General features: G+C 38.4%; 1 protein-coding gene across 1 annotated transcript in view; it reads left to right on the top strand.

Moving 5' to 3' along the window:
• Positions 1 to 14,252, top strand: part of LOC134531227 (histidine decarboxylase-like) — an 849,422-nt gene that overhangs the window by 167,233 nt on the left and 667,937 nt on the right. The window lies entirely within an intron of this gene.

Genomic DNA, 14,252 nt, shown 5'->3' with positions numbered 1-14,252 from the left:
CCCATTAGAGTACAGCAATAATTTATTATTACTGTGGCACCCGCCATATTGACATTTGGGCACCATCTTTGAAATTCGTAATTTTATAGCTAGAAATTCAGGAAGCAACCCAAATATCATTCAGTAAATTTGCAATTAAAATACTGATTAATTCGATCAGTTCATATCCTCTGTTCGATACCTAGGCGACGCCAAAAAATGTAATTTGAATGTAAAAAAATATCAATTTAATAAATCATGATCAAAGTCCTAATATAAGCATAAATTCCTCTACTACCAGCCTCCAGATAGCCATTACGACCACCATCTTAAAAATTTGTCATAATGAACACAAAAAATTCGGAAAATATCCCAAAATTCAACTAAAAAATAACTTATTAATTTGCATATTTAATTGACTCTTGGTTCGATCGATGGACAAAGCTAAAAATAAATTTAATTAAAAATACCAGAAAAAGTGTCAGTTTCGAGAAATAAAACACCGCAATTTCTTTACAAACATTATCATATTACATAATTTCTATTCTAGTATAGATACACTCCCGAAAATTAACAATCCTACAAACATTTAGTCCTACATCGGCGTGAAATGGCTAAATCTTAGCTCCAATCGGTTTATACTAGACATAGACCAACCAAAACCTTTACAGACATAGTCTTCTTCTTCTTGACAGAGTTTCCGGACACCATGTTTAACAGTTTGCTTCACATCGTCAAAACCGATGTCTTGAAGGCAGACTTCTTCATTTTATCATCGAACGGATATGGCTTACCATATATACAATCAAGCCGCAGGTTATAGTTTAAAGGACCGTTTGTTGCTACATCATCAGTAAGCTGAGTTGTTATGTTTTGCCTGATAATGTCAAGAAAAGTACAAATGTCTTTCGACTCACCAAACCTATTTAGATAATAGTAGTCTTTCAATGTTCCACAAAATACAGACTGTGCCAAGTAGACGCCATTATCATTCAACTGTAATGCACCGAGCACAGTCTTAGGTTTAGTTTCATGTTCAGGTGTCATAGCAGTCGCTTGCTCCTCATCTGTTTTTTGCTTGTACGCTCACGAGTCTTCAAGCTAAACAGAGGAGTCGTAATTTCGCAGGTAGTTGAACAGTAGGAACACGGTCTTCACCTTTACAGTTTTTCGCATGTCGATGCAAATTATCCATTCATGGCAATTATCGCAGTGAAACTTCATGCAAGAAGGATTCTTCGTACTTTTGCTCCTCTCATGTCTTCTTACATCATTGGAAATGCGAACGACATATCGCAGTAGCTGCAAGGATACCGTGGTGATGAAGTCGATACCGATCCAGATGCTGATGATACAGCAGTTTTACAATTTCCAGGCATACTTTCATGAACATCAATGCATCGTTTTGATTTATAGAAACCTTTACTTTCTGCCGCGCAGCAGGATCTTTGCATGTCTTCATGTGCGTTTTCATATTATCTTATCTCGCAAACTGATTATGATATTTCTCACAGCTAAACATTTTGCGAGGAGGATTTTTAGCACATTCTCTCTTATCGTGTCGACGAGTATTGTTGATGTATGAGAAAATCTTGTCGCAGTAACGGCATCGATGTTCGTTAGTTTTTGACGAGTCACCATCCATCGAAGTGTCCATCGAGGGCGAAACAACGTTCGTCGAGGTTTCCTGTGCAGCCTGCACTCAAGTCATTAATCTCTCTTCTGCACGTGGTACCACGATTGTTGAAGTCTCCTCCAGTGTTGGCGTCGTCGTTGGCAACGGGAACTGCACCATCATCCTTGTCACTGATGTCAGGGTTCCCATAGTCGTTGGTACAACCTCCATCGAGTTTGCCGTTAAAGACGGTAAAGATGCCATTGAGTTCACAAGAAAAAATAATAACGCGACTTATGCACCAGATGATACAAACTAAGTGATCCTTACACCGTCGACGACAATAACAAACTGAGCGACCTGCTGAGTAGTGTGTAAAAGTATTTTCTGGTACAGGCTTCAGGCTGTGTATTGTGATTGTGGGTCCACCATCTTGGATTGTGACATCACGGTGGACATCTTGGATGACCGTGACCTTGACCTTTGACCTTGAGAACAAAATTAGCCCAAATTTAGACAAATTTGTCCAAAATTTCCATTTTTTTTTTAAATAATTCCGCCAAATAATCTCAAAAAAATCCATAATTCAAAAATTAGGATTTCGAAAAACCTCAAAAGTCGTTTTGCCTTAGAAACCACGAAAATTCCTAAAAACGGCTTAAGAATCCATGTCTACAGCCTCCGAGAAGTCATTTCTTAGGAATAAGGATACCATGACCGCCATTTTGAAATATTATGTCACAGTTTCAATTTACATTACGCCCGCCATCTTGAAAACTGTAATTTTTATGTTAGAAAATCAGAAAAAATTTTAAAAATCATTAAAAAATATTATTTAATCGAATTGTTTAATAAAAATGTAATAAAATATTACTTAAAAACCACTGTTGCACTTATCATTATGGCCGCAATCTTTAAAATCTTTATTTATTATCCAATTTTAATGGAAAAAAAATAAAAATTTATAACAAAATTTAATTAACAAAATTTTAATAAAAGTATTTAAAAAAACATTTACAGCACGGAGCTCGGAGTCCTCGGTTCGAACACGACAAGGGCAAAAAAAATAAAAATTGCGACCAATCCTTCCCTCACTGTGGCTGCTGGCAGAACGACACCCGCCACTTGTTTCATTGCATATATCATCAGGTAGTATGATCTCATGACCAACATCTTAAATTTAGACGCCATCTTGAATTTTTTTACTTATTATCCAATTTTAATGAAAAAAATTCCAAAATTCATCAAAAAATTAACTTATTAGAATTCGGATTGATTAGATCGATTTCCATCCTTGGTTCGAATCCGCTAAGAGCAAAAAAAATCAACATATCCTTCCTCTCAGAAGCCACCTACAGACTGACTTCCTACCAATACCAAGGTATATATCGTTAGCTGGTATGACGTCATGTCCGACATCCTGTCTTCGTCCGCTGGAGAGTGCTGGCGACATGTTAGAATAATTTTCTGTTCACCATACCTTTAACCTCGACTGACAATTAACTTTGACATTGACCTTGAACTTTGACCTTGAACTTGAACTTTACCTTGACCTTTAAATTTGACCTTGACCTTGAACATTGACTTGACATTGAATGTAGACCTTAATATTGAAATTTGACCTTGAAATAGAAAATTTTATCTTGACCTTGAAATTTGACTTTGGCCTTGACGATCAACATGGATCGATATTCTGTGTTCAGTACATGCTACCAGGAGCTACCACCTGCTAGAGGACATTGCCACCATCTTGTTTTCGTCTGCTGCAGGACACCATCTTCTATGTGTACTCGTCTTACTATCATTACATACCATCGTGCTAGTTTTATTCTAACCCGCTAGAGTACAGTAATCATTTATTATTACTGAGGTAACCGACATCTTAAAATTTAGGCGCCATATTGAAATCATGAAATAATTTAGCTAAAGATTTGGGAAAAATTCCAAGTCACCGAAAAATATTAATTATTAATTTACAAATTGAATGGATGGTTTCCTGTCCGTGGTTCGATTCTTTACCAGTGACAGGTGTAACTAAATATTAAACATACTTAATATTTTGTTTTCCATTACCTTTCGCGCAGTTTATTAATCATTCACACTACGAAAAACAACTCAAGTCAATATACCTGACCAACGAATTAACTACAGTGCCACTATGCATTATATGGAAGTCTAGTTTTTTGATACTTAGATTAACCTTTTAAATGTTCATGTTCAAAAACATCCATACATATACACCAAGCGTCTTCTGACCGCAAGACCGGATAATGAACAATGTCAGACATATAGACCATGAACTCAGTACACACAGTAAAACGGAATGTACACACAGGAAAACGGAATGTACATACAGGAAAACGGAATGTACACACAGGAAAATGGAATGTACACACAGGAAAATGGAATGTACACACAGGAAAAAGGAATGTTCACACAGGAAACGGAATGATCACACATGCAGTAGTGGAAACACATGCTTAGTTGTAAATCAGAATACAAGAAATAAATCATACTTTTTAAAATATAAATAATTCATTTATTTTCATTAGTACACACATGCCAGTTAAACAAATGATTATTGTATGTAGCCAGCTTTCCGCAGTTCTTTAAGTTTGGACGATACTTAATCGATATGCGAGTAGTTTCCTCTACGAATAGATGCCACCATCAGTCTTAGCCGGTCAACAAATATGTTTGGATCTTTCCATGATGTGTAATCAATCTCTTCTGCCACCATCATTCTTGCACGTTTATAATAAATATTATTATCTCTGGTGTCTTCCGTATTATCGTCAACCACAAAGTCACTTTCGTCATCGAACCAGTGATTATCTCAAGCTTGATCAGGATAATTTATTTTATTATGTCGTTTTCATCGTTTTGGTCTCAAGCCACCATCACAGTCTTCGATCTTGCCTGCTTTTACAAAGTATGGTGGATCTACTGAATATCGGTTGGAATGTACTCTAATTTTTCACGGTGTTGTTACTTCCATTAGTTTCAGTCTTCACGAAGCCATCAGCATCATTCAATTTATACTCTTCGTCACGATCGGGTGAGCGAATACCATTACGCTCAGGACAAGGAAAATTATTGTCGTAATGCAGATCACTCTTCTTCAGTCTAGTGGATCCATCGATGACCTCTATGTCGTAAGTAGGCTTGGCTTTACATGTTCTACCGTGTATTTTTAAGCTCTCGTTTCGTGATAACAACCTGATACACATATTACAGCTTAACATTTTGCGTAATGGGTTTTTAACACAATCAATCTACTCATGCCGTTTAGCATTCTTTCTCAAGGTAAACTCCTTGCTACAGTATCTACAGTGATGTTTTTTTGATACAGCTACAGTCATCGAAGACTCCAAAATGCTCCAATTGCTCCAACAGCTTTTTGTTTCAACAGCGCCAATGATATTTGGCTAGAATTCTACGAATCTAAGAGACTATGAGGCCACAAGGCTACGAGTCTAAAAGGATCTAGCTGGTTACGAGTTAAACATGGCTGCGAGACTGCATGGATAACAGACCGCGTAGCTACGAAACTACATGTCTATGAAGCTACAATGATACAAGTCTCCTCGGCTCGAAATGACTGCAAGACGACATGCCTACAAGACCACTTGGATACAAAGATTTAATTGCTCCAAGAGCATTATCTTAAAAAATTACAAGGCTACTTGCTTACCTAGCTTCATGTCTACGAGGCTCCAATGCATCATGACTACGAGACTACAAGCCATTAAGTTACGAGACTACGTGACTACGAATCTTAAAGTTTACGAGACTGAGAGGCTACAGAGCTACGAAGCTTCTAGAACACAGGTTTACGTGACTGCGAGTATTCAGGACTACAAGTCTGCATGAGTACTTGACTACGAAGCTACACGTCTACAATGCTCCAATTGCCGTATCTGTCTTCGACGGAATTTTCTCTTTCGCTCCAACTGCTCCAACAGTATTATGTTATAAGATTACAAGGCTACTTGCTTACGTAGCTTCAAGTCTACGAGGCTCCAATGCATCATGACTACGAGACTACGAGCCATGATATTATGAGACTACGCGATTGCGAGTATTCAAGTTTACGTGATCGCGAGGCTATAGGACTACAAAGCTTACAGATCACATGGTTACGAGACTGCATGGCTAAAAGACCGCGTGGCTACGAAACTACATGACTCTAACTGACTACAATAGCACCATTCAGTGGTGAGAGTTAATTTATCTCATGCAAAATAACCTGTTTAAAGTAGTGTCGATTACTGTCAACAGATGACACCACATTTTGCTTACAGGTAAATATTATTTATTTCTTTTATGCAGGATGCGGGATGCTCACTAACGATCGCAATAGAAGGATGGCTTCGCTAGACACCAAGGAGAAAGAAGTTCGTCTTGCATGTTAGTGCTTCACAGATGTCTTATGGTATATTATTTGACTGAGTATCTGAATAAAATTACCTGCCTTAGCCACCAAGTTCAATGCAGTATGTCTCAAAGCATATTATATGACTGAGTAATGGTTGTTTATTTTTTGAATTCCACCTGGTAAAAATATTGTAAGTGCTAATTTTTTAGCAGAATTTCACTAATTAAATGTCACTCTGAATAAAATTACATGACTCAATAAGTAAAAAATCTTTCATGCTGAGATCGATTTCTCACAAATAATCAGGAGCACTTGGAGAAAACCATAAGATGTCTAGCCAGGAATAAACAGAAGCATTTGGAGAAAACTATCAAAATATTAAAAAGAATAATCGGGAGCACACGGAGAAAACCACCATAATATTGACAAGGTTAATCAGAAGCACACGGAGAAAACCGCCACACGTTTTCTTTGATATGATTAAATTACAGGGAAAAATATTTAGTAAAAATTAATAATAAAAAATTTAAAATGGAAAAATTACAAAAATACATAAAATTTTGTCTTGTACTAGAACTCTATCTTTGCTCAACAATGAGAACTTCACGAGCTAGCAGAATCAATTTATGTATTTTTGTATTTCTTCATTTTAAATTTTTTATTATTTATTTTTATTAAATATTTTGAGGAATTTTGGGCAAATTTTGTCTAAATTTTGGCTTATATTGGCCAATTTGAAGGTCAAGGTCAAAAGGTCTAGGTCACGGTCATCCAAGATTGCCGCCGTGACGTCACAATCCAAGATGGCGGACCGACAATCGCAATCCACAGCCTGAAGTCTGTGCCAGAAAATACTATTACACACTACTCTGCTGTCTAGGACTCGCTTATATACATGCTAGTCAAATCAAGAACCATTTCTTATAATGATCTAGCCAAAATAACATTTGAAAATAAATGACACCAAAATAAGGTAACACAATTGGAAGCAAAGTCGACAAATATTATGAACACGCAATGTATGCAATGTACACACAGTACACAGAGCACACACAGGAAACGGAATCAACACACAGTAAAAGGAACGAACACGCCATTTTCACGAAATTGACACGCAATACACGCAATGTACACGCAATATACGCAATTTACAAGCAATGACTACACAATGTTCACGCAGGTCAAGCATTTAATAAAAATGAAGCACATTTGGTTGGAAAATTCTACACAATGGAAGCGCATTAAACGAAAAGGAGGGTCATTTTCACGTACAATCAACTCAGTAGTTCCAACATTCATTGGCACCAACAGTCATTGTCTCCAAAAGTCATTTTCTTCAGCTGTCTTTGGCTCCATCAGTCAAAAACGTCAAAAGTATTTGACTACAAATAGTCTTAGGCCTAGCGCTATTAGAATATAAGACTATGAGGCTACGAAGATACGAGACTACAGGACTGTTTGTTTACATGAATACTTGACTACGAAGCTGCAAGTCTATAAGGCTCAATTGCTTTATCTGTTTCTTTGGCTTCAACTGCTCCAGCGACAATATGTTATAAGATTACAAGGATACTTGGTTACGTAGCTACAAGTAAACGAGGCTCCAAGGATTCATGACTTCACAACTATGAACCATGAGGTTACGATACTAGGTGACTAAGAGTCTACAAGGTTACGAGTCTACGAGGTTACATGACTACGAAGCTTCCAGAACACAAGCTTAAATTATTGCTAGGCTACAGGACTACAGAGCTTCCAGAACACTAGGTTACGTGATTGCGAGGCTACAGGTTTACGAATCTTCCAGAACACAAGGTTACATGATTTCGAGGCTACAGGACTACGAAGTTTCCAGAACACAAGTTTTCCGTAACTACGAGACTACTGGGCTCTAACTGTCTTGGACTCCATTCAGCTGCGAGAGTTAATTTATCTCATGCAAAGTAACTTGTTGTAAGTAGTCCCAATTCTTGTTAACAGATAGTAGTATAGAAAAGGGGCTCCGGGGACAAGGTTCAGGGTGTGGTGTATAATGTTTCTCCGCCATATTGGATTGTGACGTCATAGCGGCCATCTTGGACTCAAATATTCCTCAAAATTCCTCAAAAATGACTCAAAAAGACTAAAAATTTCCCGTTTTGAGTAAAAATTTATCGTTTTCTTTCACAAAAAATTCAAAAATTAGTATTTCGAAACACCTCAAAATACTTTTGCCTTAGAAATAACTCCTTGTCCATATTGAGGCTTAAGCATCCATGTAAACAGACTCCGATAAGCCTCTGACGTCATCTAGGATTATAACGTCACCATTGCAATTTCCGCTACGCCCGCCATCTGAAAATCTTTATTTATTATTCGATTTTTATGAGAAAAAAAAGTACAAAATTCATCAAAATATTAACTGATTAGAATACTGATTGATTAGATGGATTCCCAACCTTTGTTCGAAATTGGTAAGAGCAAAAAATTTAAAAAAAAAATGTTTCGTTACGGTCGCCATCTTGAAAATCTGTAATTTTTATGCTAGAAAATCCGAAAAAATTCCAAAAAAATATTTTAAAAACCACCTACTTCAAATGTTTAGTTACTTAATTGTTTTCGGTCCTCGGTTCGATTTCCGTCGAGAGTAAACCAGTAATTTATTAATATATTAAAACAATTTTCAATAAGAAGTAATAAATATGTTTTACGCCACACAAGAAATTTTGAATTATGTCACCACTGTATCAATTATCGTTACGGACGCCATCATGAAAATCTTTATTTATTATCCGTTTTTAATGAATAAAAGTTCAAATTTCACCAAAAAATTAACTTATTAGAATACTGATTAATAAAATTGATTCCCGTGCTTGGTTCGAAACCAGTAAGAGCAAAAAATAAAAAAAATAGATCCTTCCTCCACAGAGGCAACCTACAGACTGACCTACCACCACCAATAACAAGGTATATATATCGTCAACTGGTATGACATCATGTCCGACATCTTATATTCGCCGCTGGAGGCCGCCATCTTATTTACGTTTGCTAGAGTGTGCTGGCGACATGTTAGTATAATTTTCTGTTCACCATACCTTTGAACTCAACTGTTGGCATTGAACTTTGACCTTGACTTTCAAATTTGACCTTGAACCTTGACCTTGAACTTTAAATTTGACTTTGACCTTTGACGACCATAATGGATCCGACATTTTATGTGCAGTACATCCTACCAGGAGCTACCACCAGCTAGAGAACATTGCCACCATCTTATTTTCGTCTGCTGGTGGACACCGTCTTGTGTGTGTAAGGGAGACCGGGGCACGTTGGCCATAGGGGCAGGATGGCCCAGTCGAGTTAGTTAATACAATAGACGCTAGATCGTGCTATGAGTCAATAAGCAGGTTGGTAACACTGTCCTCCTTCTTTCAGAGATCCAATATGGCCGCCGGAGGTGTTTTGGAAACGTTTTAGTTATTAATCATTTTTGTGCGTGTTTAAGTATAATTCTACTTGTCGGTTAAAAGTGTATTATCTAACTTCTGCTTTCTTCAGGTGCAACAGGTGAGTAATATAATTAAAGGCCTTAGTTTGAGGATTATTTCTATATGGCATACAATCTAAATTGCTTCATTGGGTTTGGTAACAGATAGAATTTATTTTAAACATGGCGATGGGGCAGGTTGGCCCAGCAACGACGGGGCAAGTTGGCCACCCGGGCCAACATGCCCCATCGTATTTATTTTTTGAAATTCGATGAAAGGTTTGTTGATTGTAATGCTAATACTATTTATAATTCTAACACTTTATTTAATTTTTAAAATAATTTTCGAAGAAAAACGTAGTTTGATTATAATCACGAGATAAAAAGCGATTCAAAAGAATAGACGAGCTTCCAAAATTAATGTTTATAATCTTGTATAGATATCTGAGTTTTCCATTTCTTATTTTTTGAACATGTATGTTACAGCCTTTGTTTAAGCCTTTATTTTATTTGCAGGCACATAAAAATGGTCCGAAACTCTAAAAGAAAAAGTTAAAGAGGGATTGTTTCTGAAGAAACGATGCTAAAAGCAGTTTTGGAGGTGAAAGAAAAGGAAAGATCAGTAAGGGCTGTTAGCAAGGAATTTGGTATTTTGAGAAAAACGTTGGGGAGGTTCTGTGCTAAGTTCAAGACCTCATGTCAGCCTACTCAGCAAACTGAAACTGAACCTCAAAGTCCTCAACCCATTGCATTGGACGAAATTCCTCAGCCTGGAGGTGTCTCAAAAATATGTAATACTGGCAAGAAGCCTTGGGATAAGTTCGGCTATGATAAGAGAATTCAGGTATGAATTGTCATTAAACATTTTTTACGTTTTTAAAGCTATTTTTGAATTTATAATCGTTTTCTTTATCCCTCCCATTGTTATCCCATCTCTATGTAGTGTAGTGCACAGTACTGATTTTGTGTCCCTCTTCCTCCCACTCACTACACACACAAACATACCTAAAATATTTATTTGATAATATTTGTGAGGTCTAGTGTTCAAACACTTAATTGTAGGGCAATGTGTGTGCATTTATCAGGCTATGAGGCTAGTCAAAATTTTGTGATCATACTTAAACCTACATAAGCTAACCCAACCTAACTTAACATAACCTAACTTAGCCTAACCATTTTATGCTTTTCCGGACCTAAATAGAGGACTTTAAGCACAAAAAATCAAAAAATCCTTTTGTGGATACAGGATGTATCAAAATTCATGTTACAATGCTTGAGGGTAGAAAGCTCTTATTATTTTCAACCATTTTTGCCAATAAAAATGTTGCCGGAAACGCGTAGTTAAGCCCCTGTATCCCCAGAAAGAGTCAGCATAGGCAACCCGTTGTAGAGTGTTATGTTGTGGATGTGCGGGCGTTCGAGTAGAGAAATAACCTTTTAAATCGTGGCACAGATTTTAATTTCACTCTGAAATCAATCAGAGCTTCGGCTTTGTTTCACAACATTGAAATTGTTGCATACGTTTTAAAACGTGACAGCCTAAAGCAACGGCTCAAAAACACGCCCACCTTGAGCGACACAGAGGTGGCAACAGCTAATCAATTTTTCATGGATAGGCTGGAGCATGTGTGGAGTCGACCTTATGATTTCGAACGCTTCAATGATTCGCTGTGTAAGCTCTTCTACCGTTTCTACTGGCGTAGCGTAAATAAGACGGGGTTAGGTCCAGTGACCTGGGCGGCCATGCGAAAGGACCCGCTCGTCCAATCCATCGGTTTGGGAATGTTTGGTTTAAATACTCTCGCACTTGCAAGGAAAAATGAGGTGGTGCCCCGTCATGTTGGTACCACATCACACGTCGGACATGCTATGGAACCTCTTCAAGAAGACCTTGTAGTTCGTTCTGAAGGAAGTGGAGGTATCCGACGCCGGTAAGTCGTGGCGGAAGAAAAAATGGCCCGATGAGTACGCCGTCAACAATACTGGCCCACATATAAACTGAAAAACGTTCCTGGCGAGCTGTAACACACGTTGCATGCGGATTGACATCATTCCAAACATTACTGTTGTGCGAATTGAGAATAGCGTGTTGAGTGAACTTGGCTTCAACGCTGAATAAAGCCTCTAACTCGGGTTTCCTCAATACACTTCGAATTTACCAACGAGAAAAGGTCATGCGAATAGGATAGTCCGCTAGACCATGTGTTGCACTTTTTGAAGGTGGTACGGTACAAGAGTTACTCTTGAACTCGCCAAACAGCCATTTTGTCAGCGTCCATATCAGAACCTTCTGCCCTTGTGCTTGTATCTGGACACTCCTCAAATCTCTGAAGTACATCTTCTTCAAAACTGGGAGTACGAACCCTGCATGGTGGAGCACCAGCATTTGGTCTTGTGACGGCACATGTACCAGTATCCCACATTAGCTGAGTAAGTCTTGCAAACATGGAGTGAGCTGGAATCCTACGACCCGGATATCGTTCTTCGTACAGACGATGGGTGGCTCGTCCATTTTGTCTAGCTTCCCCGTAAACAAGCAGCATGTCCGTGTACTCACTAAACGTATACTCTATTGAGCTCTACTAAAATGTCGCCCTTTTCAGAACACCAGCGAAAGAAATGACACCACGAGTTTGCTTGTACGACAGAACAGTCAACGACAGACCACCAATGATATCAAAACACACTGCGACACTGCGATGTCACGCTGCGCAGTGCTATGGCTTGTCACGAACGGAAGAAAAGTGGTGAGGGCGCCACCAACGGAAGTAAAAAGTACAGTCCTCTCGAGCACTGCCCGGCGTCGTAAACACTTAATTAACCACAGCATCGTCTGTCTCGCACAAAGCCCAATGGGTTGCCTTAGCTGACTCTTTCTGGGGCTACATGGGCTTAACTACGCGTTTCCGGCAACATGTTATTGGCAAAAATGGTTGCAAATAATAAGAGCTTTCTACCCTCAAGCGTTGTAACATGAATTTTGATACAGCCTGTATATGACCCCAAAATTCGGTTTGGCCCCACAGTCTGGTAAAATACAAGTAGCTACATGCCCCCATAAATATTGGGGACATGGTCCCATACATATTGCGGACATTCCACTCCCCCCTTCCCCCAAACACACACTAAAAGAAGCAATGTTCCTCTATGCGTAACTTAACTAGGGTTGTTTATTTCAGATATTCATTTCTGAACAAGAGAATATGCTCGAACAGTACCTTAAGAAGGCAAGCGACATATACTATGGCCTGTCCCCAAAATAAGTAAGGCGGTTCGCTTATAGGTATGCCATTGCCTGCAAAAATAAAGTACGCCTACCTCAAAGATGGACTGAGACAGAAATGGCGGGAAGTGATTGGTTCACTGGATTTTTGAAGAGGCATCCTCAACTCTCCATTCGGACTCCACAAGCAACCAGTTTGGCCAGCTGTAACAGTTTCAATGAACATAATGTTGAATTGTTTTTCAACAATCTTGATGTTTTAAAACGAATGAAAGTAACCCTGGGAGACATCTGTAATATTGATGAAACTTGGGTTACTACTGTCCAGCAGCCCGATCGAGTAGTTGCTAGAAGAGGTTTTCGCCAAATTAGGTACGTGACATCGGCTGAGAGAGGGTCACTCGTCACGATGGTGTTTGCAGTGAGTGCTTTGGGAAACAGTGTGCCTTCATTTTTCATTTTCCCAAGAGTACATTTCAAGCCTCACTTCATCCCTGATGGTCCAATTGGGTGTGATGGAGCTGCTCATATTTCGGGATGGATGACGGAGGCAAACTATCTTAAGTATATGAAACATTTTGTCCTACATGTTCGGTGCTCAAAAGAACGCCCTTGCGTAGTTTTGGTTGATAACCACAGTTCACACCTGGACTCTGAAGTTCTTGATTACTGTAAAGAAAATGGCATCACCTTTCTCCCTTTCCCGGCGCATTGTAGCCATAAACTACAGGCCTTAGACAGGAGTGTTAGTGGGCTTTTCAAGAAGTTTCTTGAACTCTGCATGTGATGCATGGGTTACCAATAGCAAACGGCTTATGACTATTTATGACATCCCATCGGTAGTAAGAATTTCATTACCACGTGCTGCAACTCCAAATAACATAACTAGTGGATTCAAAGTCAATGGGATCAATCACTTTAACATAAATATTTTTACCGAAAGTGACTTTATGCCTTCCTACACTTCGGATAGGCCACAACCAAACACCGAAAGCAGTCAATCAATTCCAACTGAGACAAATGCTACGCCCCCCAGCTCTCATTGCAATCTGGCTATTCCTTCAACGTCTAAAGGATTATAGCCCAGGAATTTAAGGTTGTTACCTCGAAAAAAATAAGGTAAATCTGAAATTTTGGTCATTGATACTAAACACCTTGCTGAACAAGATATTGAAATTCCCCTCCCTATTTTCCCATGTTGGCATCATCATTTTTTTCGTGCAATAATGTCGTAAGTGCCCCTAAATGACACAAGGACACAAATGTACATCCGAAAACTATTTGCATCAACTGACATCCACAGGGGTCGATTAAAATTAACCACTGGACCACACCAATGTTATATATAAGCAGACACAGAAAAAATATATACTTGAAGTAAAAATATTATAAATCGAACATTGACGATCTCCGAAAATCATGGAATTTATGAAAAAAAAAAACTAATACATTGGTTAAAAATTACCGCAAATAACAAAAAAAAACTTGCACAAAATCAATTCCTTAAGAGTTTAGCTTTTCAACGGTGTATCTCACACTGTTCTGTGACAAACAGTTACCGAGATACGGTGGCTCAAGTACCAGCGTGCGCCAT

Source organism: Bacillus rossius, chromosome 3 (assembly GCF_032445375.1).
Source record: "Bacillus rossius redtenbacheri isolate Brsri chromosome 3, Brsri_v3, whole genome shotgun sequence".
In the NCBI taxonomy this organism is placed as follows: domain Eukaryota; kingdom Metazoa; phylum Arthropoda; class Insecta; order Phasmatodea; family Bacillidae; genus Bacillus; species Bacillus rossius.
This window is presented reverse-complemented; position numbering and strand designations above follow the sequence as displayed.